Raw genomic sequence first — 24,292 nt, forward strand, 5'->3', positions numbered from 1 at the left:
GTAATGACTTTAAATGGCACTGTCTCGAGGACAGCTCATCAGTTAATTATATGGGGTTCTCTAAATTGAGGAGTGAAAAATGATACTAAATTTCAATCAGTGCAGATAAATATGGCTTGTCATTATTCACTTGATATTTTAGACAGTCCACCTAAACGGGGAAGACATGGAGTAGAAATATTAATCTTTTCTGAAAGAACAGAGATTATGAGAATAACACTGAACATTTACCCAAGACTATGTTCTTGACTGGAATATGGTTTCTGTAGTCATTCAAATCCCGTGATCCCCGGAGACTTTCATTTGCTTGCCCAGTTTATTTTCCATCTGGCTCTTTCAAACAAGGAAAAACAATGTGGCATTTCTATTGTTGTACCTAATAGCCTGGGAAAATGGATGTGGATTTTAAATTTAGTAGTTATGTAATTTAAAATGTTGACTGAAGCTTCAATTTCTTTTAATTTTTGTGTTCCAGCATAATTTAGCACTCTGTATTCTAGCAATAAACATCTTAAAATTCTATAATTTACTTATACTTATTTCTGGGATAATTCTACCTGCCCAAGTTAAAATTATTTCCTATTTAGTCTTAAAGAAAACAATTGTTTAAATAGCAAATTGTCAATACATATTATTTATCTTAACAATTGCCCAATAGTGCTCTTTTCTATTATTTAAAATTTTTCTTTCTTACTTTTGATATTTTTCATGATCCTCTTATCCTCATCTTCCTTCAAAGTTATGATTTGCTTATTCATGTTCATAGAATTTTCAATCATGTTAAAAACAAATATGGATTTTATTATTACAAATATCCTCGTTATTCTCCACAATCACCTTTTTCATGATGTGTAAGTTGGGGACCAGGCTCTGCTTAGCAATAGCCCTTCATGTTTGCTCCTCTGTTCCCGGGGGAGTTTCTTGCACATGCTTCGATCCCTTTCCATCTGGCCTCTGCACAAAGGCTTTATCCCTTGCTAACACAATCCTTTGTTTTATGGAGGACCTTGAGTTTATCTGAGAGTGAATACATATGAAACAATAATCATGTTGTGGGAGAACCTGGTCTGACCTTTTTATACCTGAACCCTAACATGACAGAGAAACTACACTTAGCTGGCAACAAAGACTGAAAAAGGTAAGAGCTGTAATGATGACAGATCTGAAACAGAGCTGCCCAAAGTAAATGTAAAGGGTCTGATTCTCTGGATACTATCAATAATTATATGCTTATGTTTATATGACTGTAGTAAAAAAAAAAAAAGCTTGCTACATTTTTGTGTATATCACTGAAAAACCTTTGTGAGATTTTCAGTTTGTAAGACATTAAGAAATGGCTGCATTTGTGTATTGATCTACCCATGAACTTTATTGCAATATATTTCTTTCAGCAGAAAAATATTTATAAAGCGTTAGTGAATTTAAAAATACAGACTCCTGTTTTTTTTCAGTGTAAATAAAATCACAATGAGATTACTGAAATCTCATATTGAACTGAAAACCCTCCCTTTAAAATGCACGCTGGTCTGTGTTTAATAGAAGTCAACTGATTTTTCTCACTCACTTTGTATTCATTTTATCTTTTTTATTTTTTCTGCAAATACAAATTTATAAGGCAGTACTTAGAATTTTGTGTTGATTTTGATAGTCGAAGCACATTTAAATGAAGAATAAACACTAAAAGGCCAAAAAGAAAACACACACATCCTACACCATATAGGTGCTTCGTTTTTTATAATTTACTCCAAATGTATTATATAAAACTGTCTCCAGGCCTTTATTGGGGTTTAAAAGTTTTAGAGGCTGATGCAGGTTGTTGATTTCATATTGAATTACTGGTATTGAAAGATGGCATCTGAGATATGGAAGGCATTTCGCGTGGATCAAAGAAAAAGATCAGAACCCCACCTCCCTGCCGCCCAAAGTATATTAATTTTTTAAATGAAAATACTTTGACGTATTCTTTTCACAAAGAACTTTGAAACACATTTTAGATTTAAACTTTAAAAAAAATGAGTCATTTTGAAGTAGAATCTACCTTTTAAAATATTTCTCCCTTTATTTGGCTTGTTGAAGAAAATGATCTCAGAACACATCTAGTCATCTTATCCTGGAAGGACAAGGTGTTTTTTGATAACCACTGTCCCAAAGAAGCATAAACTGTGCCCCTCCCTTCCTCTCTCTCTCTCTCTCTCTCTCTCTCTCTCTCTCTCTCTCTCTCTCCACAAAGTGCTCACATATTATACCCCCTGTGTTTGTCATCTGTGCTGAACCTTGTAGTCACCGGTGAGTGGATCCTTACAAATGGGTCCAATTTGCCAAAGGCAAAGTGGCTGCAAAGAAACCAACAGCCAGCCCAGCTTGCTTCGTCCTGGTCAGAGGAAATTCACAAGCTCCTGCAGACTGCAGGGGAAGGGAAAACAAAGTTTGTCTTTAGAGCGACGTGACCACTTCCCCGCCCCGAGCCTGTGCAGGGGAGTCCGCTGAACTGCTGACTCAGTTTGCCTCCACGGCCAGAACCGCAGCCCGCCCCCGAGGTCCCCTGGATGGAGCGGGAACGCACCCCGGAGGGACACACGGACGATCACTCCGGGGTCCTAGGGTTACCAAAGCGTGCCACCTGGGTCCACACCCTGTGTTGGTGGGGTCTGCAAAGGTATACACAATGCCCTTTCCCGGGAGGAAAGAAAAAACGCGAACATCTTGAGGCGGTCGGCTCAAGGTCACCGAGGGAAGGCAATGGATGTCTGAGACTGGGCTCTTCAACTCCTCGGTCCAAGGACGGACCGAGCCAAACCCGGCGCCATCCCGGAGGTTCAGGGCTGCGGAGCGGAGGGGCCGGCGGGGGCAGAGCTTTTGTACTCGGCGGAGCGATGCACGCAGCCTCCCGTCCTCCCAGCGCCGCCGGCCGGCACGCGGCCCCGGCCCCAGCCCCGCGCGCAGGGCGGGAGCGCAGCGCCCGGCGGTCCTTCCCCGCCGAGGCTCGGGAGCCGCAGGGAGCGGGAGGGCGAGGGCCGCGGGGGCGCGGGGCGGGGAGGGCGCCGGGAGCCGGGCGCAGGGAGGGGAGGGAAGCGGGCGCGCGCGTCGGGAAGGGGGAGCGGGACGAGTGACCCGGGGCCACACGCCAGCCCGAGGCTCCGGCGCCCGCTGCCTGCAAAAGCGGGGCGACACCGGCCGGCGGGTGTGCGGGGAAGCGGGGGGCGGGGGAGTCGGGAAAGGGGAAGGAAAGGCAGGAGGGGAGAGAGGAAGAGCGGCTGCAATTTCCGCGGCCGGCGCGGCGGGCGCGGGCGGGGCGGGAGGAGGATCCAGAGGCAGTCAGTCAGCGCCCGGCCGCGGGAGGAGGAGGACGGGAGGCGGCGGATTAAAGATGGCCTCCGACAGCTGCGGGGAGCGGCGGCTGCCCCCCACTTCCCGGGATGGCTCCCGCGGGTCGGCCCGGCCTTGATGGAGAGGAGAAGCCGAAGAAGCGCCGAGGCTGAGGCGGCGGCGGGGACCCAGCGCGGAGGAGGACGCGGGGGGACACGGACCCGGGCAGCACAAGGGGAAGGCGGCGGCGTCGCTGCCCCGGCCGCCTAGCGCCGCTGCCGGCCCCGGCGGACCGGCTCCCGCACCCGCACCCGCACCCGCGGCCGCTGAACGCAGCCCGCCCGGCCCCGCCGCGGAGCGCCCGCAGCCCGCGCCCGCCGCCCCCTCCCGTCGCCGGCGCCCCGGCCCGGGAGCCCCCCGCCAGGCCCGCGCCCTCCGGTGAGTCCCCCCTGCCCGCCTCCCCTCCCGCGCCCGACGCCGCGCCGCTTTGTTCGTGCGGGGCCCGGGCGCTGCCCCTCGCGGCCCGGCGCCCGCTGCCCTGGGCACAGGCCGCGGCCCAGCTCCCGTCCTCCCCCGGGACCGCGCTGCCCTCGGGGCTGGTGGCCGGGCCTGTGGCCTCCGCGGCCTGGAGGGGGCGCCGTCGCGGTCGGGTCGGGGTCGGATCACGCGCGGCCGGCGGCGGCGGGGAGCGATGCCGGGGGTTTGGAGCGGGGGGGAGGGCGGAGGAGGGCTGGACGTCGCGGCCGGTGAGCAGTGGGGGCGTAACCCGGCGGCCCGGGAGAGGGGTCCGGCCTGGGCCCTCCGCCAGCCCCCGCGGTGCCGGCTCCCGGAGCCCCCTGCGTCCGGGCGCAGCCCCGCGAGGCCTCCATCCCTCGGGCGCTGTCTCCCGGCTGCGGGCGTCGCCTGGCTGCTTCTCCATCCCCCCCCCCCCCCCCCCCAACACACACCCCTGCGCTGGAAACCCTTGGTCTGTGGGAGGAACCGAGGTGCCCCTGTGCCGCGTGCCTGCCCTTTCCTGCTTTTGTACGAGGGTGAGGTGGCATCGCATTCATTCACGGTCGCCGTGGGGGCTGAGCCGCAGATGTGACCTTTCCGACCCAAAGCCACTTGGCCCACCTGGCTGGTGTTTGCTCCTCAGGTGCAGCGAGCGGTTCATTGATTTTTGCCGTTGGATTCTGAGGTCTACACACAGTATTAGGTCTCCCTTTCATGGAAATAATCTGATAAAACCTGATGGAAAGGATGTTTACTATATATGTGAACCCTTGCCTCGACTTCCAGTCCTTTAAAAATGGTTGTTTCCTGAGGGAAAATGGTGCTAGTGCATAGGAAAAACTGTTTTGTTTTGTGTGTGTTTTTTGTTCAGTAATGAGCATGGGTTGGTTAGTGCCAACTGGATATTATCGTCTGAAAACCAAACAATTAAAAAAAGAAAAACAAAACCTTTTGCTTTGAGATAGTGGCACACTTCCAGGTTGGAATTATTTGATAGGGAGTTTGAGAACAATTAGTTTTCACCATCAGGCTTTATCACAAAATAAACATAAAACAGAACCAAAAATATATTGATTTAATCAAGTAACTAGATGTACTAGTGCATAGGTATAGGAAAAAATAAATCCAGCTGAAAAATAAAAATAAAACTTTTATCATGGGGCTCCAAGCAGAGGAATTCGCTTGGTATGGTTTTTATATTTAAAAACACATACTGCATTAGGCTGACTTGAGAACTCTTCGTGCATCTCTGAACATCAGGATTGCATGTTACGCTTTGAACCATTCATTCTCAAGCAGGTAGAAATATAGTTCTACTAGTTTTTCCGAGTTGGAGTTGATTCATGTAAAAAAAATTGTTTCTAAATTTGAACTTTCTGAAGGAGATATGAATTAGAAAACATGTTCTGGCTGGTCTTGTATGTCTGTTTTTTAAAAAAAGTGACACTGTACATTTCAATATTAGCTGGATTCTCTACTTTGAAGATTCTTAAATTACACTGCTCAACTTTGCAATTTTAAGAGTGTACATCAGGCATTCTTAATTTCATGCAAGTGCTTCAGATGGTTCTTGAATCCTCAAATAATAGACAGAATATAGCATGTACAGGCATTTCTCAGAGGCTGTGCAGGTTCGGTTCCAGACCACGGCATCAAAGCTAGTCACAATCTTTTTGCTGATGGAGAGTCTTGTCTTTAATTTGTAAAAAAAACCAAACCAGAACAAAACAAAAAACATCTGTGAAGTGCAATAAAGTAAAGTGTAAAAAAATGAGGTATGCCCGTATATGCATTTTTTGGGGGTAAAAAATCCTTGGAGTCATCACATTCCCAAAAAGATCTGTCTCCACAAAAGATTATGAACTACTGGATATAGAGTTAAAGAACTAATCTCTCATATTTGGAATGTTAAAATTCTTAGAGGGGATTAGATTTGAGAATTTGTATCTTTTCAGTTATCTATACTAGTATATATAAAAGGCTAAGCGGCCTATACTAGCATATATAAAAGGCTAAGTGACGGTCCGACTGGATGGTAGGTATGACACGCACTGACCACCAGGGGGCAGACGCTCAACGCAGGAGCTGCCGAGCTGCGGTGACTTGGCAGCTGCAGTTCTCGGTTCTCCGGTGACGCACCCAGAACGAGAGAGGAGGGAGCCCGATTCTGGTGTGCGTCACCCGAGAACCACCCTCTCAAAATCTAGGACCCCTTGAGGGATATCGGAAAGCCAGTTTTGGCCCGATCCCCTCAGGCCAGGCTGAGGGACCCCCACCTGCTGGAGGGACCCCCCCCCCCCCCCCCCCCCCCCCCCCGCCCTCACTCTGCCAACATTTTTCGAGCCACAGCACCGCCCTAGGTGCAGCCCACTGGGGCGGGACGGCAGGAGGTTGGCTCCAGGGTATGTCTGGCCCATCTTGCCCAGTCCCGCCCTGCCAGCCACCTTCTAATCTATTTCCTTTCAATGTGCACGAATCCGGGCACTAGTCTATAATAATAAAAGCATAATATGCTAATTAGACCGGACAGCTGATCGACCTTCCAGAGGAAGCTGGGGCTGCAAGGGCCGAGACCCTTGCATGAATTTCATGCATCGTGCCTTTAGTATCTAAGAAATGTTTTTTATTGACAGTTTGGCACATGGAAATTGATGTTATTCCTACTTTTAAATGAGGAACTAGATCTGTGGAGACGCTAGTTCAAAGTCACACAGACATTGGTGGGCCAACATTTAAACCCAGACTGTATAAAGTCAAAGCCAGCACTCCTAACAACAAGGAAGGCTACACTAAGTTTTGAGTTAATGATAGCATTTGCTTGATGTTAAAATGAGTACTAGATGTTTTGTTAACATTAAAAAGTGGATCTGAGATGATCAAGCACACAATATCATGGAATTTTGGAACTACTGGCTCTGAGAAAAAAGAGGCCTTAGGGATTAAACCTCTGTTGGTCATGCTAGTCTGAAATCATACCCAAACTAGGGCCATTTCGAAGCATCCTTGGCAAGATCATTCAGGCTCTGGTTTTCATACTTCCTGTGATTACAAGCTCAGTTCTTTTTTTGACATTTAAAATTTTTTTCTGTTTACGTGAGTTAAAATCTGCCTTCCTGATATTTCTACTGACAAGTCCCAGTCCCTCCTATGTATGTATGGAATATTTATTTTCCAGAAAAGAAATGAGGTATATGACTCTTCTAATTGTTTTTGTAGTTTCAGGTTTACTGCAGTGTAATTTACCTGTAATAAAAGTTTTGACAAATGTATACAATTGGATAATCATCACCATCACCATAATAAAGATAAAACTTTTCATCCTGGCTGGTGCTGTTTTCCAGTGGTTAGAGCTTCCACCTGCGAACTAAAAGGTCTCGGGTTTGATTCCTGGTTAAGGGCACATACTTGTGTTTTGGGTTTTCTCCCTGCCCCTGGTCCTGGAGCTTGTGATAGGCAACCAATTGATGTGTCTCTTTCACATCAATGTCCCCCTCCCCCTCTCCTCTCCACCTCCTCCTCCCTTCCCCTCCCTCTCCTCTCCTCTCCCCCCTCCCTTCTCCCCTCCCCATCCCTCTCCACTCATCCCCCTTCCTCTCCTCCTCCCTCCTTCCTCTCCCCCTCCCCCTCCCTTCTCCCCTGTCCCCTTCCCTCCCCTTCCTACCTCCTTTCCACTCTCTGAAAAGCAAGCAATGGAAAAAATATCCATGGGTGAGGAATAACAACAATAACAAAAAGATACAAAACTTTTCCATCACACCAAAAAGTTCTCGTGGTGCTGGCCTGGCAACCATTAACTAATGAATGCCCCTATAGTTTTGTCTTTTCTAGAATATCATATAAAGGAGATCATACAATATGTTGTCTTTTGTGTCTTCTTTCACTTAGCATAATGCTTTTGATATTTGTTAAGTTGTTGCATGTATCAGTAGCTTGTTTAGACCAAACCTTAGCTGATAAATATTGTAACAACTTGCCCTCTAAAGTAAAAAAAAAAATAAATCCCTGGTTTTTAGCATTTGCTAATTATTGCACTGTAAATATTCTAATCATGGCCTAAATTAAGCTATCTGAGTCAGCTGGCAAAATTTCTATAAATTTAACAGTGGGCTCTCACCAGCTGGTACCAGCCCACTATAACACACCACTGAGTTTGTTCCTTTGTATTGTTGAGTAGCATTCTGTTATATCGTGGTATCACAATTTGTTCATCTGTTCATGAATCGGACATTTGAATTCCTACTTTTGGTCAATTATGAATAAAGTTGCTGTAAACAATTATGTACAGGTGTATGTGAGGGACAGATGTTTTCAATTTTCTTGAGTTGTACTTAGGAGGTGGAGTAAGTGTATATTTATTAATATCAGTAATTTTATATTGTACTGCCAAACTGTTTTCCAAAGTGACTATACCATTTTGCATTCCTATCAGTAGCAATGTAAGAGAATTTCAGTTGTTCTGCATCCTTGTTAGCACTTAGTATTATCAGTTATTAAAATTGTAGCCCACGATTTTCAATCTTTTTCATCTCATGGCGCACATAAGCTAATGAATAAAACTCTGTGACACACCAAAATATATATATTTTGCTGATCTTATAAAAACTAGGTATAATTTTGATTCATTCTCACAGGACAGCTATAATTGTGTTGGCTGTTGTCATTTTTTTATTTGACAATAAGAGGCCAGTGCCCCTGACTATTCAGTAAGGTATTGCATGTTTTAAAATTTTTTGTGGCACACTAGTTGAAAATTATTGTTATAGCCATTTGTTATATGTGTAGTGGTCTCCTTTAATGTTTTTGACTTGTAATTTTTATTTTTAGTAATATTTGAAACAACATAGGAAGTTTATGACAGACATTGCTAAAAATTAATTTTGGCTTGGTCATCAGTCATGATCTCACTATGAAGGCTATGGCACTTAAAGGATGCTTCTTCTTATAGAATTGCCTTTCATATTATTAGAACTACCTTTTTTAAAAAGAATTACTATTAGGGAATTCTAATACTTAGTGTTAACATTTTTTAAAATGTGGCTTTTTAAGAAAAGATATATAAAGCTTGTTTCTTTAAGAAAAATTTAGAATAAAAAAATTCTCTAATGCCCATGAACCAGAAGGTCACAGTTTGCTTCCCGGTCAGGGCACATGCCCAGGTTTCGGGCTCCATCCCCACTGGGGAGCATGCAGGAGGCAGCCCATTCATGCTTCTGTCTCATCATTGGTGTTGCTATCTCTTCCTCTCTCTGAAATCAATAAAAAACATTTTAAAAAATTCTCAAATTATAAAGTATTTCTTCAACTACTACTACTTAGCTCTAGATTCACATATCCAACCGCTGATTTAGACATAGCCACTGAGATGTTCCATAGGCATGTCAACCTCAGCATGACCAAACCTTAGCTCATAATCTTTCCCCCCAAGTGTCTTCTTTCCTGTCTTCTCAATTTGAGTAAGTGCCCATATCATTTACCCTGTGACTAGATGGAAGGCTGGCAGTCATCTTCCACTCCTTGATCTTCCTCAGTTTCCACATACAGGTAAGCATCAGATCAGGTCCAGTTGCTTTTATCTTCTAAATGTTTCTCCTATTCAACCCCCTCCTCCTCAGAGGCCTTGCATTAAGTCCTGTGTTTCCCTAGTGAATTATTACAGTGGTCTTTCTTACAAATGCTCTCAACTCCATTCTCATCAGTTCCCCTCATACCCTTTCCAAAATGAATTCTCCTTTCTTCTTTTTTAATTTTGAAAAATATAAAGTTCTGATCTTTCCAATATACATATTTCTCTTGCTGCTTAAAATATTTTAGTAGATCCTACCTAAGTCATTATCAGAGAGTCATTAAAGCACTGGGTCTTGGTCTATACAAAGCACTGTGTGGCCTGGCTTCAGCTTCTCCAGGCTCATCTCTGACAGCCATTCTTTTGTTTATTCTTTAAGAAAAAGTTTGTGTGTCTGCTATCTGCTCTGCACAGTGCTAGGTGATGGAGTTACATCAAGGAGCTTAAATGCTGGTGGGGGTGGGGGGGGCGCAGACAACAGATGTACCTATTGTCAGTTGGTAATAAGTGTCATGGAAAAACAAGGTTGGATAAGGGAATTAAGGGCGTGTGGAGTCCTGAGGTGTGCATGGGGTTGCCATTTAGAGGGCTCTATGAGAAGCCCTCTTTGTTAACCCTTTGCACTCGCTTGCTTTTTTCTCGATTCCTTTATTCTACTCGGGATTTAATTTTTTAAATACCCCAGATTTTACAAAGCGTGGCAGTAGAATAAAAAACTGGAGTTTCTTTTCATACAAACTTATTTATTTGGATTTTTTTATATTTCAAATTATTGATACATTCAAAGAATAATTTAATCTCTATCATTTTTCATGGTGTGATATTTTTTGAAACATTCACTCACAGGAAGACCTGGTTTACATTCACATGTTTCGCAAATATAAGTCGTCTCTCTTCTTCTTCCTTTGATTTTTCTGTTAGAACAAACAACACAATCTTTGTGTTTTTTGTTAGGGTGAGGTGTGATTATATGGAGCTTTCCATCTAAACGTTGCTCTAAGTTAGTGAATAATAATCTACCCCTGGAAGTTAGTGTACCATCTCTGAATTCTCCAACAAGATCATGTACTAGTTTCCTAATAAATTTCACATGCATTATCAGTTTTTCATTTTTTCTTTTTTGGCATCAGTTGAGACGGCATTTACATTTTACTTGTCCTTTCATGCTAATGAAAACAAGAAAAGATACTGGAAAAATAGACAAAAATCCCCCTTCCCCTCCGCGGTGAAACTACGTGTCGAGTGTGGCTCGACATACGAGCTGCTACCGATGCTAACCGTGTCCAGTCACACTCGACATCCGAGTGCAAAAGGTTAAAGTGAGCAGAGGCTTGAAGCATTTGTGGTAGTAAGTTTTGGATATGAGAGAAGGGCAGGTGCTGAGGCCCTGAAGCAGGAGGGAGAACAGCTAGGGGTTGGCTGGAGGGAGGTGAGAGCTGAGCTCAGGGTGGTGGAGGTGCTGGCAGACCCTGGAGTCCGATGTAAGGACTTGAAGTATGCTACCCTATCCTGCCCTGAGCCTTTCCTGCTATGCAGAATAGTGCTTGCTTTGTCCCTCCCCTGTGTTCCCATAGCACCCTTTGTCATACCCCTACTTACTCTTTTGTTTGTTTGTCTCCTCTCCCTAGACTGAGCTCCAAGATTTTATTTTTAACTTCTGAATTCCTATTTCATTCAATAAATGTTTGCTGAATTATGGAATTGCTGAAAATGGGATTAATCATTGAAAACTGTTTAGGAGATAACCCAACAGTATTGTGTAATGACTGCTAGCTCCAATAGATGAGCATTCTGTCTGTTTTGCTGACTAGTGTACATTTAAGGCCGGGGCAATGAGCCATGCATAATAGGTGTTCAGTAAATACCTAAGTGTATGATTGAGTGCACATCTGTGTGTCAGCTGCTGCTCTTCTGCTTTTCTTAAACACATGGGCAAGCTTCCCCCAAATCCCTTAACATGTTTCCCTATGGCCTTATCCTTGCTCTAATTACATGCTCAAGAAATGCCAAATACTTAGGAAATTCATCCATTTATTCATTATAAACAAATGTAATAATACAGTAATGTAGATGACTTCTGTTCAAGCTAAATAGATAGGGTTTATTGCACATATTGGCTCGTTCACATTTCTATTTCCCTTTCGTTGGTAGGAATTTTTTGAGGATAGTTTATTACTGGCTCCCATAATCATTAATAAATAAGACACTGATAGGTCTAGAATATCACTTCTATAAACAACTCAATGGGAGCCCTGCAGAGTGTGAAAAGTCTAGTACCAGAAATAAAGTCGACAGTATTTCTTAGTGTGTTTTATTTGGTTGAACAAGTGATTAAGGATGGCTTATTTATCTGACTGTACTGGTGCAGGCTTTTGGGTGTGTGTGTTGTTGTTTTTTGGTATGCTCACCACCGTGTCTGTGTAATGTCAGACTCTAGCACACCCTCTTAAATCTTGGAACACTAGATATCATCTTAAGCCAGTGATGGGCAACCTTTTGAGCTTGGTGTGTCAAACTTCGCCAAAAAACTGAGCATAACTCGGGTAGTGTGTCACTTTGAGGAAAAAACATCATTTCGCAAATGTTTCATCCTCAGGAGCAGCAAATGTTTCATCTTCGGCATGCGGCTGCCTCAGAATTGAACCTGGGACCTTTCAGTGCTGACACGCGTGTCATAGGTTCGCCATCACTGTCTGAAGCCCAGAAACCTGTAACTTCGAGTCCTTCAGTCCTTACATCTAAGGTTTCCATGTCTTGTTTGACCCCTCAGTACCTGCATGGCTTTGAGCCTATAGCGGATACCCTAAGTGTTGTATCTGCATAAGCTGTAAGACTTGAGCCAAAACATTTAAAGTAATGTCTGTTAGTAATATGAGTCATTTTCCCTCCATTTTTGGTTAACCAGAAATTATTATGTGCTTGGGTATAATACATAACAAATATTGGATTATTGATCTTCCATGTTGTAATCCATTGTGACAAGCCTAGTGATGATGTGCCCTGTAGTAGTTTTTTTAGTATATGAAATACTTGTATATCCTGGCCCACTTAATATGAATACTATTTGTATTTTGACCAATTACACTATTGTTTTTTTTGCTTTGTTTTGGATGTTGTTGTTGCTGCTGCTGTTTTAATGGTTATGTGTGAGTAGGGCCTTGATTTCGTTTCCCTATTAGAATGGTCTTACTATTAAATTTGCACATCAGTTTCTTCAGTCAAGGACAATTATTAATGACTTAGGTTTAAGTTTTCTCCTATAAAGTTTTAAATTTTTTTGTCACTTTCTATATGTGTATAGTATATTAGTCTATAACGTGGCATAATGTTAGTGCACCTAGTTATTTTAAGTTTAATATATCATTGCTTTGTGTTATTCCACAAAAGAGCACAATGGGGATCAGGTGCTGCATTACTTGAACAAGCTTGAGATTTACTAGTAAGAGTGTACCATGACCACCCTTCTATCGTATACTAACCCAGTAGCAGATACTGTCAAACCTTGAGGAAACTGAGTCCCTACGTAGAGAGCTACTGTCATTAATGCATTGAGGTTGCTTAGATCAGTAACTTTAAATCAACTAGATCTATGTGAAGCCACAGGGACTTAAAGTACTACTGTAATTGTATTTTTGGGTTTAGAAGACTATTGAATGGGGGAAAAAAATACAACTAAGTAGGATTTTTTTATGTATGGCCTAATTTCTTAAAGGTATTCATTAGTTCTGCTTATAAAAGACAAGTTCCTATTTATACCAACACTTTCAGAGACCCAGAAATTAAGAGATTTGAAATCTTGCCCTAGCTGGTGCTCAATGGTTAGAGCACCGGCCTGAGGACTGAAGGGTCCCTGGTTCAATTCCAGTCAAGGGCACATACCTTGGTTGCAGGCTCCATCCCAGGCCCTGGTTGGGACTTGTGTGGGAGGCAACCAATCTGTGTATCTCTCTTACATTGATTTTCTGCCCCCCCCCCCCCCCCCCCCGCCTCTCTAAAAAAATCAATGGGGAAATGTCCTCAGGTGAAGATTAACAAGAGGGAGGGAGGGAGGGAGTTGAATTCTTACTGTATCCCTGCTGCAAGAGAGCTTTGCTACTTTGAGCCGGTCGCCTATCCTATCTGGCCTCTGGTTCTTCATCTGTTGGCAGTCCTTTCCACACCAAGTTCTTTAGATAAGAGTGATAATTGCTTTCTAACACACTAATTCTTTTAATTTTCCTCAGTTTCTTAAGCCCTTGGTACTTATGTTGTGAGAGGGATACAGGGTGATTTTTGACATGTGTAATAGGAATGTTTTCAACACGATGAATCTGCTGCATTTTAAAGTATGAGGCCCAGCTTCCTCTTCCTTTATTATAATGTTTCTTCCTATCTTGTTTTACTCTGTTCTCTAGCCAGTATGGATTTAAAGGAGGCCAATTAATTTAATATTAGCCTAAGAAAAATAGAAATCTGTTACATAGCCATTATCTGATATTAAAAAGTCATGCCAAATGATTTTGTATTATCTGCTATTTCCTTTAGGGGAGGACAAGTAACTTATCTGCAGAGAACCTTGTTTATTGTCTAGGGCTATAAGTAAAGCATCCTAAGTTATTCTTTATAAATTCTTTAACTTAGGAGGTGATTAACTATTGTATACTAGTGCCCCCATGCACAAATTCATGCACATTGAGAGGAAATTAATTAGAAGAAATATTTTAATATCGCTGTTCGCCCTTTCTCTATAGTAGAAGTGTCAACTAAATTCATGATCAACAATGACATATGGAAACACACACGTGCAGTTGGTGCCAGCGAGAGCTTTATATGTATCACACATGCACAAGTCAACTTAGCTTTTTCTAGATATAGAATAAACTTGCTTAATTAGACCTGCTTTCTGATGTAGCTAAACTTTTTCCAGCCCAGTGAAGCACCCCAACTTCTCTTTCAGGTAATTGTCAGCAACACAGCAGTAAATATCAACACAAAGCAGATTATTATTGTAGATCATGCAGGGAGAACAAAGGATAAAATATTTAACTGCATCAGTGGTTTTTTTAAAAAAAATATATTTCTTTATTGATTTCAGAGAGGAAGGAAGAGGGAGAGATAGAAACATCAATAATGAGAGAGAATCATTGATCAGCTGCCTCCTGCATGCCCCCTACTGGGGATCAAGCCCACAACCCAGGCATGTGCCCAGGACCCTTCAGTCTACAGGCCAACGCTCTATTCACTGAGCCAAACAGGCTAGGGCTGCAGCAGTGTTTGACTATATTCTGCACAGTGAGAAAACCTGAAGTCATTTTCAGGGTCCACCATTTCTTAACTTCTTTTCAGTCGGGTCAAATTTCCAAGCTTTCTAAATCTCCATTTTCCGTCTAATGAAAAAAGAGGATTCCACCGAGTCTCCAATCTACCTACTCCAGGACTTCTGTGAGGATCAAATGAGATGAGGCACAGGAAAACACTTCACAGACATTTGGTTACAGTGTGAAGTGTTTGCACCTGGCTATAAAGCAAGTCATGTTCCTGGACTGAAGAACTGCAAGGAGGCTAGTCGTTGCTAGGGAGAGGAAGCCGGGAGAGGAAGCCAGCATTGCTACATGACGTCATTACCCGGTGGAGGGAAGGACACTTAGCATATTAGCCTTTTATATAGATAGATAGGACTTAACACTTTAAAAAGAATCCCATAAGTATTCTTTCTAATAACATCCAAATCTTTTAGTACATTTTTAAGTATTTGTCTTTAGAAAAGCAACTTGTTTTAATTTCTCTAATGTTTATTCAAACTGCATTACCTTATTGATATATTTTTAAATTTTGAAGTGATTATAAACTCGGGAAATTGCAAAAATTACCATAGAGTCCCATGTAAACTTTACCCATCACCCTTTGCTCAGTAGTAACATCTTACATAACTGTGGTACAATAGTGACTTGTATTTCATTGCTAAAAGCATAATGATCTTGCTCATTTTGAAAAATGTTGGCAAATACAAGAATGTTGTTGATATTTTTGTTCTCAGAGGTGAAGAGGTTAGCATGTACAAATTCAGATTCTCTGCCTTGGTTCTGTAGGAAAAACACCTAACGATATGTTTCTTCCCTGAACTTCCTATAAATAGGGTGACAGGTAACCAGGGAAATGGCTGATAATTTTCCACCAGGTAGTTCATTCATAGCCTTAGATATGATCATGTAAAATTTCAGTTACATGGCATTCTTCTTAATTCCTCTTTGCTCGACTTATTTATTTAATCACTCGGGAACTTTTATTCTTGCATGTAACAGAGTATAAAGAAATAAATATTGGGCAGTTAGTCAAGAGATACTAAGTACCTGTTATCACTGTGTTAACTATTTTGGAAAAGTATAGTGTAGCTGAATAAACAGCTGTAGGACATTACCACATATTACATAATGTATTTCAACAGATTTTATTCTCTAACACATAGACATAGGCATGTAGTTGGCCTTCAATAAACTTTGAGTTAATGAATGTACTTAAGTAATAAGCATGTTGTCAGAAAATTAGGTAAGTCTTAAGAAAATAAATGTTTACTGTCACTCCTAGGAATTCTAAAACTACTCATTATCAAGTGAGAGAATGGTAATGCATGTTTTATTATGTTTCTTTATTTTCTTCACCCTAGGAAACCTTTAGTATATATAATCAAATTTCCTTGTTTAAAGACTGGGTCTTTCTGATTCTGAAGTCCAAGTTCTTTCCTTATGGCACACTGCTCATTAAAACACAGTACTTGCTGATTTAAATGATAAATGCCATAGTTAAATGAACAAGTATGAAATTAAACTGTATGTCAGTTATTTTTAGAAAAATCATTCTGTATTGATTGCCTAATTTATTTCACCTGACTTATTTATGTAATTATTAGTGACTAAATTAGATCAAGTATAAAGGATTTAACTTGCTCTTGGAACCTAGTTCTTATTACCCAAAATGACCATACACTGTAAATAGACTCTCAAATGATGCTATAATGTGTAATAATAATTCTAAAAAATTTTTCCTAAATAGTTATGAAATAGTTTATTGTTTTTTGCACTAGGTACTATGGGAGCTACATGGATAGTTCTGCTCTCAATAACTTTATAATACAGTGGAGATAAGATAGATGAATAAATAGTTGAACAGTATGTGAATAGTCTGTCTGAAAGCTATCAAAGTTCTATGGACACTTAGTAAGTAGAAAGATTACTTTTAGTTGAAATTATTAGGGAAGCCTAATATGTTTGATATGAATATTGGGGATTGATAGAATTTTCTTGGTGAAAACTGAAATTGACTTATATCAGAATTATAGAAAATAATAAAATCAATAGATTTCACCAGCAATGAATCAGATGGAAAAAATTTTGTCTGAATTTATTGTTTAAATAATAAAGTAAAACAAGTGCTCCTGAAGCATTTTACAACTAGGTCACCATGAAAATTGAACTAAATATGACTTTTTTAGCATGTTTTTTATTTTTATTATTAAATATATATTTTATTGATTTTTTACAGAGAGGGATAGTTAGAAACATCATTGAGAGAGAAACATCGATCAGCTGCCTCCTACACGCCCCCCACTGGGGATGTGCCCGCAACCAAGGTACATGTCCTTGACCGGAATCGAACCTGGGACCCTTCAGTCTGCAGGCCGACGCTCTATCCACTGAGCCAAACCGGCCAGGGCTTTAGCATGTTTTTTAAAAAAGATAATTTTATCTGTTGGATCAATGACAGATGTGCTTTATATATTTCATTTCATTTGCTAAGTTAGATGAGTTATCTCTGTGATCAAGAGGAAAACTGGTTTATTGTTGCTTTATTATTTCTGAAGTTCTGATGTTTAAAGTATTTCTATTATCTTTAATAGCCTGTAAAAGTTATCTTGGCTTTGTGAAACTCAGCATTTCACAAAGAAATGGCTATTGGGGGTGGGCTTAAAGAAGAGGCTGGAGAAAAGGGGAAAGGACAATGTGGGTGAATGGCATCATAATGGGGAGAAAGGGGGGAAAGAGGGAAGAGGAAATGAGAGTTCTCTGTAAAGGGGAATCCTTCTGCCTGGGGTCATTCAGTCTATCAGTGGCTGACCTGGACCTAGTCAAACCTGAGGTATTTTTGAAAGCTTCTTTATTTGTCAAACCTATATAAAGAGCAGAAAATCTTGAATTTACTTTAGTTATACAATAAATATTAATGAAAAATGGTGTTATGACATGCGTTTGTGCTCTCCATCTCCTTGTCCACGGAGACCTAGATTTAAATCTGAGTCACCAGAGTGAAATGCCTTCAGTGATTCCCAGCTTGTGTTATGTTGCATAACTGCCACATGGATGGGCATAGGTGTTTATTCTTTCAGGAGGTGATGGGGAAGCCCGACAAGACATGGCAGCTGCTGGAAAGGCCACCATTACCTCCGACATGCACTTGTGTGGCTGGGTCAGGGCACGGGAAATATGCAGAATAGTCTTTCTGAGATGACTATACTAGTGATCTCTATTCCTGGTCTGGAGAAGTGCACTTATTTTTTTAAAAGCTTATTCTTTCCTTGTCTTTATGAATTTTCATGCATTTTGAATTTTCTCAGCCAAATTACTTTCATAAAAAATGGGCCACTTTTTGACTGTTGTGTGCCAGTGTTGAAAGATCTTTAAAATGATCCTCATATTCTAGCCTTTTTTTTCCTACTGTGCTTGTTGACAGCCACTGTAGTGCAGAGTTGAATAGTTGCTTTGCATATCCTAATGTCATCTGACAAAGCGTCATTCCAGTTCAGAGAAGTTCTGTTCAGCAAGCTCTATTTTAATGTAAGGAGATTGGTTGCATTCCTGTACCTAATTGTTACTTTGGTGTTGTTAAGCTTATAGATAATAGTCACATCTGTGTGTGCTTTCTTCAGTTTTGTTAAAGTTTAGAAATGCTCTTACATAGCATGTTGGCTACATTGATTTTAGTATCTTAAAAAATTTTTGTCTCATCTAAGTAGCAGAGGTAAGTACTATGTACAGGTTTTGAGTTAGATTTTTGCATTTCATCATCTATTATCATTAAGAGATCAATTTAAAAAAGCACCTTGAAGCCCTGGATGGAGTGGCTCTGTTGAGTGTCATCCCCTGCACTGGGAGGTTGCTGGTTCAATTCCTGGTCAAGGCACATGCTCAGGTTGTTGAGGAAGGCAGCTGATTGATGTTTCCCTCATTGATGTTTCTCTCCCCCTTCCTCTCCCTTTAAAATCAATAAAACCATTAAAAAAAAAAACTTTATAGATGGCAACATGACTAGTTAGTAAAGAATGCCATGGCTTATTGGCATTAAAACAAAATTTTATTATTTTTTCCTACCCAATCTATTCATGAGCATTCAACTCACTATAACATCTCTATGAACAGTAATTTTAAGCTAAATAAATGAGATAGTAACTCATTCCCAGATACCTGAAATAGAAAAGTCCTACCAAAATAAACAAGCAGTAAAATGGATTTTTGAAATTTAAATATTAAATACAGTGTTAGATTAAGGAAAGGGCTATAATATAAAATCAGAATAGAGGAAAATAATTCCCTGGTGAAAAGATAAGAGCAAATGAAATTAATCCATGATGTGAGGTGCATTTTGCATCATGCTTATTATTCGGTAGAGAGATATCTTTGGGAAAAGAGACTTGGAACTCACATCACACTTGGTTTTCTTTGAGTAAGGTCCTCCCTGGCAGTTGACATTCGAGGTGACTATTGCAGTGTCAGCTGAGTACAGTTGACACTCTTTACTAGCCATCTAAATTCTTTGTTGTTGTTTTTTCATTCAACAGGAGTTTATTAACTGTTATTTTGTGTGTTCAAATATTAAGATGATAAGATACTAATCCTTTTAAAGAGCTAGTAAATTACTTTAACTTATGAACACATAATCCTCCTATCTAATAAAGAGGGAATATGCTAATTGACCATCACTCCATCACAAAGATGGCTGCACCCACAGCTGAAGCCAAGTTCCCATAAGGAGTCTTAGCGAGCAATCAGTAGGGACCTGAGGCTACGCCCTCCCCCACCCCCATAGGGCTTGACAGGGGACCTCAGGCCACATCCCCCACCCGGCAGGGCTTGACAGGGGACCTCAGGCCATGCCCCCCACCTGGCAAGGCTTGACGGGGGACCTCAAGGCACACCCCCCGCCCCATCTGGACTGCGGGACCTGAGGCTATGTCCCCTGCCCAGCGGCGCTTGATAAGGGTAGGACTGGCCAGGTCTGGATCTAGCCCAATGGGGGCAGGGGCTGGCTGGGTCTGGGTCTCACGTGATTTTGAGGTGGGTGGGCGGGGACTTAACTCTGGGTCCCGTGGTGCGCCCCAGACTCTGACAGGAGGAAGGTTTTCATATACATTTTACTAATTTTCTTTCATCTCTGACACTTCTATTATAGAGAAAGGGCAAATAGCAATATTAATTTATTTCCTCTAATTAATCCCCTTTTAATGTGCACGAATTTCATGCACCGGGCCACTAGTTATTAAATAATGTACTAATAACATCTGTTTGAGGTTTCATTGGCTTTCCTCCTTAGCCCCAGTATTTGGAGTTTCTTATTATCCATTGTAATTGTTCTTACTACAGCTCTCTTGGCGTATAAGGAGCCCAAGGTAAATACACACACCTTTTCCCTATAATCTTGAGCTACTTCGAAGTTTTTCCTTATATTCATGATCCCATTTGTGGCTTGATCTTTAGGAATCAGGGTTGAGAAATTCAGCAAAGGGACAACTTTTATAAGGGTGTAGTGTTAATAACAAAGCTAGATTTTGGAGAAAGTAATGGGAATCCTATTTTTTGGCACTAAGTGGAATTAGAAATTTAAGTTTCATAAAGAAGAAATCAGAATTGATAAAAAGAGATGCTAATTTGTCCTAACCGGTTTGGCACAGTGGATAGAGTATTGGCCTGCATACTGAAGGGTCCCAGGTTTGATTCCAGTCCAGGTCAAGGTGAAGGGCACATACCTAGGTTGTAGGTTTGATCCCTGGCCCTGGTCGGGGCTCCTGTGGAAGGCAACCAATCTATGTCTGTCTGTCTCTCTCTCTCTCTCTCTCTCTCTCTCTCTCTCTCTCTCTCTCACATTGATGTTTCTCTCTTTATGTCTCTCCCCGTCCCTTCTACTCTCTAAAAATCAGTGGAAAAATATACTGAGTGAGGATTACAAAAAAACAACAACCCAGATGCTAATTTTATATGACTAGGTATAGACATTGTTTTATTGGTCTGATGTACCTTATTTGTTTTGTGTCAAGAAATTACAGCCAGAATTCTTTGGAATTAAGTGGTTATTTCTATATGCTATAATATATTTACAAAATATAATGTAGTCATTATCTTTTGTTCTACTTGAAAAAATTATCTGATTTTTAAAAATTTGTCATATAAATATCTAGGAATACTATGTTTATATTACAAAGTTTCCAATTCATATCATTCAGAAAATATTTTTCTTTTGTTTATCTGTTTAATTCCTTTGTTTTTAAATTCTGTAAGTTATTTTTACTATATCTCAAGAACTGATAGGGTTTTGTGGCATTTGTGATATGCCAGAGTATGGTCAAGCTTAAGAGTAGGGCAGAGGTTACTATCATACAGGATGGACTAGAATGAGTTCATACTTAGAAATATTGCTGCATGTTAGAGCCAATCTTACCTAAGCTACAGGTGTTGAGGAAAGGTTCTCTTTGGTAGGCCATGCCAAGAGTAGAATAGCCAGAGAGCCATCCACAACCTGTTGTTAATGGGAATTCAAGGTAAAGAAACATGTGGAATCTTGAGGGAGAGAGAATGAGAATGGCCTCCAGACAATTAATTGTCTGTGGCTCCTGGGTTACTGGGCTCTAGATAATGTCCTGATACCAGTCTTTGGGATTGGGACTGGTAATCGAAAACAGGCATCCCAGTCCTAGGACGAGACAAAGCAGGGACCAGATTAGGAACCTCAAAAGTGTTTAAAACAGAAGCCTAGTTATAATTATTGAGGTATAAAAAAGGCTAGAACAGCAGAAAGGGTATGAGTAGAATAGAGTGGGTATCAGAACAAGCTTGGATCCCTAGTCCTCTAATCTGGGCTATAGAGGCTGGGTGAATTAATGTTAATGATAACTTGATCTGGAATCAAAGATTGGGGCTGACACTGCTTAAGTATCTCTTGTCACAAATCTGTATTGGTGACCCAGGACTTAAGTGACAGGGGAAGCAAGGCCCAGGGAGAGCAGAGGCAGGCTGGGCTTGACATTCTTTTATATACTATTAAGTATCTTTTAAGGAAAATAATTCATTGCCATTGTTAATCAGTAATCGTTTAGTTTGCTCTATGCACTAGTGTGGCATCACGAGATGCAGAGAATTGCTGATGCTTCATTGTAACATCTTAACAGGAAACTGCTGCTGAGCTGCTGCTAAAATGAACAAACTGAAGCTTCGGAGTAAATATGCTTTCTTGCAAAATAGGAGGATGTGAAAAAGCATGTTAGGCATGAGGATTCTAATGTCACAATTCTGAAGGCAAAAGCACACTACGTTAGGCGTTTAGTTTTTGAGTGGGGTAAGAGGAAGCACCAAAAAAATTAATGAATATGATAATTTGACATTAAAATGAAAACTTTCCACACCTCTTTTACTTCCTAGAAGTCATATTAGCATTTTTTGGTGTCCAGCTCTAGGCATCTAATACTGTGTGCTGGGGGCTATCCCCAAAGAAGGGGAAATCAAAGCTTGGTAGCCCTCCTGGGAGGTGTCTAGCTATCCTACCCTTTGGTAATTTAACCACTCCCTTTACCTTTTCTCTTGCCCCATTTTTCTCCCGACTTACATAAAGGTAGAGATAACCCTGCTATCCCATCTGTTGGTGCACTTTTTCTAGTGGGAGAAAAATCTAAATGCAAGCTGAGGTACCACATCAAGAGGCAGTGCCGTAGGGCTCCTGATTCTGGGTAATGTGCTGCTCTTCATTCCACTGTGACTCTTTCTTTTACAACCTAAATTTAATTTCTGCTAACTTGCCATCTGCATGATGGGGGAAAGGAAAAGGAAATAAAATGTATTTAATGAGAGAGATGGGGTAATTATTATACACTAGGGGCCCAGTGTACTAATTTGTGCACCTTGAAAGGAACTGTGGGCCATGAGGCTGCGGTGGGCTCAGGGGCAGGTCTTGGCCCATCCTCCACGCCTCCGCCCAGCCCCGGGTCCCCTGTCTACTGGCAGCCCCGCTCCCGCCCCCTTGTGCAGACATCGCTGGCCCTGCTCTCACCCACTGACGGCGTGGAGCGATTGGGGCCGGCGTCAGCAACAGGTGTGAGCAGGGCTGGCGCCATCAGCGAGTGCGAGTGGCTGCTGCTGCCCCGATCGCCCCTCAGGAACAGAAGGAGGTGGAGAAGCCCTCAGGGGTGATCGGAGCCGGCAGCCACCGCTCACACCTGCTGACAACGCTGAGCGATTGGGGCCGGCAGTGGGTGCGAGCGCTGCCTTTGGTGCTGGCTGTGGGTGCAAGTGTGGCCAGTGCCAGCAGTGGGTGCAAGTGGCAGCTCCAGTGCCAGCAGTGGGTGCAAGCAGGGCCGTCACCAGCAGGAGGTGCGAGAGGTGGCTTCCAGCCCCGATTGTCCCTTAGGAGCAGGGGGAGGTGGAGAAGCCCTGAGGGGCAATTGGGGCCGGCAGCCGCTGCTCACACCCACTGACGGCACTGAATGATCGGGACCGGCACTGGACACCAGCAGCGGGTGCGAGCGGGTCCGGTGCTGGCAGCAGGTTATGAGCGCTGGGCCGGACCACAGCATGTGGAGCAAAGAATTTTCAGTAACCACCAGAGGCTCGCTCCGATGACAGCGACCGGCGCCCCACCTTGGTGTCTGGCGCCCCCGCTCACCTGCTCCACCATCCCACCGCGGCAAACGCCCGCCATGTTCCGCACTCTGCCACCTGCTGCTGACGCCTGCCCTGTTCCATGTGCACCCCATGGTGGTCAGCACATGTCATAGCAACTGGTTGTTCGGTTGTTCGGCTATTTGGTCTATTTGCATATTAGGGTTTTATGTATATAGATGACTATTAAGAAAATAAATGGTGGCTGCAATCCTTAGTTTTGCATCAGATTTCGTATTTCTGTTACCTTCTGCTTATCAAGTATATTGGCTTGTCAGGTTCTGTTGTGAGCCAGTCTTTCCTTCTTGAAAGGGTCTGAGCTCCTGGTAGTTCCAACTGGATGGGGTTGTGATGGTCTTTCTACTGTTGTGAGGAAATAAACCTGAACACTGTAAGTTCAGCTTTCAGTAGAATGAAACACTTATTTTGTCTCCTGGTATAAATATCTTTTCCCTTGGGAATGAAAACTTCTAGCTCAACAGATTCCAGAGTTCTTGAGACAAGAAGAATTATTGAGACAAGAAACAAAACGCTATCATTGTTTGGTTCCTACATCCAGTGTATTCTGGAATGGGAGACATCGTGTGTTGGTTAGTGTTCAGAACCTACTTTATATCCTGCAGTACAGCACTCCAAGTTAACCTTGCATAGCGATGCTGGCAGAGGCAAATTCAGAATTGCTGTCTCATGTAGTGAGGACCAGCCATCACCATTTCTGTGATGCAGAGGGCTTGATGTATTTTGCCAAGTGGTAGTGCTTAATAGGGGATTCAGGCAAATGTGTTCTCAACAGTAGTGTCAGTGAAGTCAGTCTTACTGAGTCCATTCAGTTGATCCCTTACATAACTGCTTCTCCTGCCACCTTGCTGTTTTCATGAACCTACTGAGCAAGACCAGGTTGGCTGGAGAAGAAGTCTGACTTGATTTGCAATGTGGGTCATCTTATCCACCCGATCATTAGGAGGCTTTATATTTTGATTTGTTTGCTTTGGCAGTGGAGGATTCTGGGAACACCTGAGAATGGAATTTTAGGTTA

General features: G+C 42.3%; 1 protein-coding gene across 3 annotated transcripts in view; it reads left to right on the top strand.

Moving 5' to 3' along the window:
- Positions 1–2,514: 2,514 nt before the first annotated feature.
- WDFY3 (WD repeat and FYVE domain containing 3) overlaps positions 2,515–24,292 on the top strand; it is a 272,662-nt gene continuing 250,884 nt past the window's right edge. Inside the window, exon 1 of one of the 3 annotated variants that reach the window (XM_079786784.1) lies at positions 2,515–2,656. The gene's annotated coding sequence lies outside the window, so the exon portion shown is untranslated. Of the gene's footprint in view, positions 2,657–3,450; positions 3,745–24,292 lie in introns of those variants that run through there. The other 2 variants (XM_079786785.1, XM_079786783.1) reach the window with 2 other exon arrangements.

The sequence above is a fragment of the Cnephaeus nilssonii genome (assembly GCF_951640355.1).
Source record: "Cnephaeus nilssonii genome assembly, chromosome: 1".
Classification (NCBI taxonomy): Eukaryota; Metazoa; Chordata; class Mammalia; order Chiroptera; family Vespertilionidae; genus Cnephaeus; species Cnephaeus nilssonii.